Source organism: Camelina sativa, chromosome 1, assembly GCF_000633955.1.
Source record: "Camelina sativa cultivar DH55 chromosome 1, Cs, whole genome shotgun sequence".
In the NCBI taxonomy this organism is placed as follows: Eukaryota; Viridiplantae; Streptophyta; class Magnoliopsida; order Brassicales; family Brassicaceae; genus Camelina; species Camelina sativa.
The window spans coordinates 20,526,864-20,532,784 of NC_025685.1; the positions used below are offsets into that span (position 1 = coordinate 20,526,864).

Consider the following 5,921-nt stretch of genomic DNA (forward strand, 5'->3'; position numbering starts at 1 on the left):
AAAACAATAAAGGTAGATAATATCTTCAACACTAGTGATATCCAGCTATCAATTGAACGCTCTGCACTAGATTAGACGGATTGAGATTGTGTCAAAAGTATCAGTTTTTGATATTCTATCGAGATTTTGCAATACATGGGCTCCAACATTGATCAAAAACAATAAAAAGTAGATAATATCTTCAACACAAGTGATATCCAGCTATCAATAGTACGCTCTCCAATTGATTACACGGATTAAAATAGTGATATATGTTGATTTCATGACCTTTACTACTACTCGTTTACTGCCTTAATTACATCAACAGCTTTTTTGCTTCTAAAAATCTACACACTTGGATCATAGATACTGCCCACTACACAAGTGGATGCCTTGTCGCCAGATCCATCCAGCCAAATTAAGTACGGGCTATGAGTTTAGGGGATTGCTCAGTATACATGCCCATCCACTAAAGAGCAATACACTTTTGTGTAGAGGTAGCCGGGATATATACACGTACTCTTAAATATGTGTACATGATATAAGAAAATAAAAGAACATCTAAACGCCAATTAATTAATAAATACATAAACCATCAAAACATCAGAAGCATTATAGAGTATTTTACATATTTTACATAAACTTCCATAGCCAACAAAAGAGTAGTCTTACATCAATATTATTAGGTTCAAAGGCATAGCTTTTTAGTTTCAATACAATTAAGGTAAACGACGAACAATAGTTTTAGGCTAACTCGCCTTCAACGAATGACACGTACGTGTCAATGGCATCTGACTTCCTAATGCATACTACAATCTCGTCAGAAAGTGCAGCCATTTCCATCAAACCAAGTCCAAATGCGTGCATTTCGAGAAACTTGACACTCACAGGGCCGCAATCTTCATCTCCCTTGTTGTTGTATAAACCACGCGTACGAGACCATGTGAAAGGAGAAGTAATTAGGCTTTCCGAGATGTCAGACTTGACGAACCTTTTTAGTACCCAAGGCAAACATTGTATAACCAGAGCCATTTGGAAAGCTACCACATCATCGGTGAAAGGTTCAACGACGGGTCAAAGATCTCAATAGATCGAAGCTTCAAGTTGATGACCAAACCTACCCAATGAGTAGAACCCAGTTCATGGGGACGTACAGAACATCAACATCTTTAAGGAAAGCAGATTTCATTAATTTCCCGGTAGACTTCCCTTCGACATAAGCCTTGATACTTGGCCCCCAATTGAAGTTTTCCTTCTCATCACTTTTGTTGAAATCTTCATGGTGTGTTACAAGTAAGTCCACAAACCAGGGGTCGAGGAAGACTACCCTTTTAGCTGCAAAAGTTGTTGCCCTACGCTGCATAAGCATTGACGTAATTACCTGGATATGTTGCGTGACAGGAAGATATAATTACAAGGTCATCCAATTTAAGGAGATGTTAGTTGAATGATAAGAGCATATAGTTTTGTTACCTCTGTTGTGATCCACTTTTCTTTGGTTGCAATATCCAGGAAATGTCGGTTGGAGAGTTTGTGACCAGTGCATACAGTGTAGTACCTATGAAACACATAAAGTGTGACATGTTTTGATAAAATACACCTAAATCATTGTTTGCAAATCCATCAAAAGGATAAGTATTAACCTTACTGATCCTTGTCCTCATCAAGTACAGCCTTCCATTTCTGGAACTCAGATTCATCCACCTGTGGGAATGGGGAATATGTTGGTTTCTTCTTACGGCTGTTGAAAAGATCTTTGATCCAATGATCCCCAATGAAATCTTCATCATCAAGTAGCCGAGAACGTCTAGGAATACGCTTTGGTGGTAGAGGCTGACAAGGGTTAGTTGTTTCATGAACATAATAAGTTGGCCCCACGACAACAATCGAAGACAAGTGGCGGTATTTAACGACATAGTCGCTAGTCCTGCCATCGTTTGATTCTTTTATAGGCTGAAATGATTAAAACCTTAGTTAAAGCAATAATCAGGCAGTTTGCATCATGTTAACGAAGGAAAAAAACGTTAAACCTGAACAGGTGTGGCTGGTGTAGAAGGGCTTAATATAGGGGATGCATCAATGCTGTCAGGAACATCTACATCCACAAAATCATTAACATCTTCAGGTTCCGGGTTTTCATCTTGGACAGGGGCTCCGTCGTGATAAGACTCATGGTCCTGCCACATGATACAGTGTAAATCTTTTTAACCATCCAGTCAAGCCTATGAAAAATGTGGATACTCAGTAAACTATTTTGGGAATACCTGAACATCGGGATCTGGAATATCAGGACCACACTCTACATCCATGCTGTCCGGAACATAATGGTTAGGGGCTCCTTTGTGGTCAGACCCATTTACCTGCCAAATGACACAGTGTTAATCTTGTTAACTATCCAGTAAAAATAAGACATAGTGTACATCTGGTTATCCATCCAGTAAGACTAAGAAAATGCGGGATACCCAGTAACTATGTTGTTACCCATCCAGCAAACCAAAGATGGTAAAAAACGGAGAGAGATGACATATAATATGTAGACAGATGTGAGATGATCTTATATCTTGAATGGAAAAACCAACCTGGTCAATGACGCCTTTGGAAATACCATAAAAATCCCACCTCTCGTCATTATCACAAGTAGGACCAGGCAGAGGCGTATTTAACCTGACTCTTGAGCTTTGCGGGTCACTCCCAGTAGGAAAATGTTGGTTTACAGGAACTTCCTGGGGATTTATATTTGATTTACCAGGGTCTACAGAGTCATTGCCCACGACTCCAGTACACGGAGTCTCGGGAGAGTGTTGTTTGTCGGGATTTGATGTTTTCGGCCCTACTATGCCCATAAGATGGTGCATATCAGATACAATGTCACGACGGTGTGAGGCTAGCTGGGACGTAATCCAAGACTTTAAGTCAGCCAAATCTGAATGTGTTACAAATTGATCAACACGAGCTTGCCTGATTGGTTCGGCTGAAGCACCTTCACAAGAAGGAACACCTTTTATGGGTCATTTACCAACCTGACTTCTTCTAGAGTTCCGTGATTTGTTATCTTGCTGAGCATTGGTGGCAGATCTGGTGCACGGTTTTCGATTAACGTGTTGGTGTCTGAATTTTACCTTTTTCGTAGGAGGAGGATCCACAGTAATATCCACAACATCGGGCTCCTTTCTCCGACCACGAGGGATAATAGGTTGATCACCAACAGGCCATTCGTAAGGAGTGAACTTGTGTCCCTGCGATAACATGGAGAGGATGGTATCCACCTTATTATCACTTTCCTCATCACCCCACGCGAGCTCTTCTTCATTGACAGCAAACTGTGGGAATACAGTGTATCCAACAGACAACTGAACAAATAACAAACAAAATAATAGTTAAAACACGTATTACTAAAACGTAGTAACCTGTAAATCATATACATTTGGGAAGTAACAACTAAAATGTAGTAAACATCTTAATATTTACTTACATTAGGATCTTTCTCAGTCTCGTTGACGTCAGACTCTCTAATGAGACTAGCGCTCGCTACACATTCGGAGGACCTCTGAATGAAATTTCTTCAATCTAATGGGTCCTTCAACTTACAACATAAAGCAGGAATGGAGTTGAGAACTTGCAATTGTAGAGCGAGTGGAAAACCATAGCAGCAAGATGTTTGCTGTGCCAGCCTTTTCTTAAGTTCCTCAAATGGATCTTCCTTACCAAAAACAGGACCAAACCTGGACAATGTCTGACTAAAAGACAAGCGACCCCATGGGTATGACAGGAAGAAATCAACATCGTGCAGCATCTCGACATATTCTCCAGAAATACGACCATTTAAGGTGTTGCTGCATACAACAACACCATCAACTAACACAATCAAAGCAAGGCATAACTTTTTCCAGTGAGTAAGCCGGTTTTCTGGATCAGCATTCATATCAGCCCTAGGAATGTCCAAAACATCTTGAACCATTACAATCTTCTTGAAACCAAAAAGCCTATTTCATACACTTAAGTAGGCAGGGTCGTGGTGTTCAGCGACTTGAGCCTCTGAAGGCAATGGTCCACAGGACAACCCGGTTGTAAGGTGGAACTCTCTCAGTGAAAACCGAATTGGAAATCCTCCATATACGAACCACAATTCGTGTTTTTTTCTCGTCACCAACTGACGAGCCAACATGCCATGAATCAATCTCGCAGAGTGCGAACATCTCCTGACCGGGAGATCGAAAAGTCTCCCAAATTGTGAGGACCTGATAGTCTCCCATGCTTCACATCCATCGAGGAGTTCAACCAATAATCCCAAATACTCGGGCTTCGAGTGAATGTTGAGTCGAGCCCCATCGGGTAGCCGATCAACTGCGAAAAGCCGATATGGGAGATTAGGGTTCCAATGAATAGAATCCGTCTCCTCAGAACCAGCTGGAAAATCACACGGGAATATAATTGAATGAGTACGAAAGGTGGGCAATCAACTAAAAAGGTTCTTAAGATTGACCCAGGGAAAATAATTACGAGTACAACAAACCTTCGTCAAAGATGGTAGTTTTATGCCTTTCGCCGGCGACGGATGATTGTCCACCTTCCGCTTTCTTACATCCTGCAGATCTACTAGATCGCTCACTTCGGGAAAGAGATGATTGCAACCCTGTACGCTTTTTAAGTTCTCTCGTCATCAAAAACAGGGGGATCGAAGAAAAATGGTAGTTTTACCCTTGCAAAGTACCTTTTTACAATCTATATATTGGATAAGGCGAAATTGTATTGCGTTATGGATAAACGGATAAGGAATCGTCAAAGTTACTGTAGGATGGCATGAATGGTAATTAAATTGATAAGTGATACCCAAAAATGGAAAAAGAATAGTGTCAAAAGTTGGTCAACGGTTGTTTCTCTAATTGTAAATAGTATTAGTAATAGTTTTACAATTAAGTTTGTAAAATGTACTAAAACACCGAATAGCTCTTTTTAATCTGTAGAAGAAGAGGAAGACAGCCAAAATAGATGATAATTATATAGGGATACGGAGACAGCCAATAGGAAGGTGAACATTAAGCCAAATAAAAAAGAGAGGACAATGCATCGAAGAAGAATAAGATCAAATGATCTCATGTGAGCTTCAAAACACAAAGTATGTCACATTTATGTTTAGATATTATCAACCAAATCACATGTCAATGCCTAAAATCCATATACTTTTCAAATTATAATGTTAACTGATTTTTTGCATATTTAGTTGTAAATATTGAAGCTAGGAAGAAAGATGTGTGGCTGTTGGCAAGAGACCCATGGCAATGATCATCAGGTCTGCCCTGCTGCCAAATTTATTCTCTTTATATTTTCTTTAATTCGAAGATGCAAACAGCATATACTATATATGAAGATCATACTCAAATAATAGAGTATCAAAAATTTTCGACTTCTATGTCAGTGCGAAGTATAAAAAATAGTAGAGTTTGCTTCATCTAAACTAAGATGGTAGATAACAACAAATCAGGTGGGTGTTTTAATTTGTATTTTATGGTTTGACTCTATGTACCTGATACTACCTTTGTATACAATCTGCTGGGATAAATCAAAAATCATCAGCTCTGAGTATCACTCGACGGGATCAATTCTCCAGACCTCATCTCATTGATCTCAGCCTTTGCAAGCCGAACCAAGAACAAACCCGCCAAAAAAATTGAAACGATAAGCATGAAAAAAACACTGTTCCACCCTCTGCTCGATATGAAACCAGCGAGCAGCGGTCCCAGAGCCGCCCCAACCGAACCAGTACCGTCTATAATAGCAGTTACCGTGGCCAACGCCCTACCATTTCCTTTAATTGAGTCTTGTGTTCCAAGATCAGCTGCAACAGCCGTGGTTATGAGTGCATAAGGACCGTTTACTAATAACCCGGATATAAACATCAAGGCGATGTTGATGAACATGGACACACTCCCATAGATTCTGTA

General features: G+C 40.0%; 1 pseudogene; it reads right to left on the reverse strand.

The window, feature by feature from the left end:
- The window catches only part of LOC104699954, a 2,989-nt pseudogene continuing 2,387 nt past the window's right edge, over nucleotides 5,320-5,921 (reverse strand).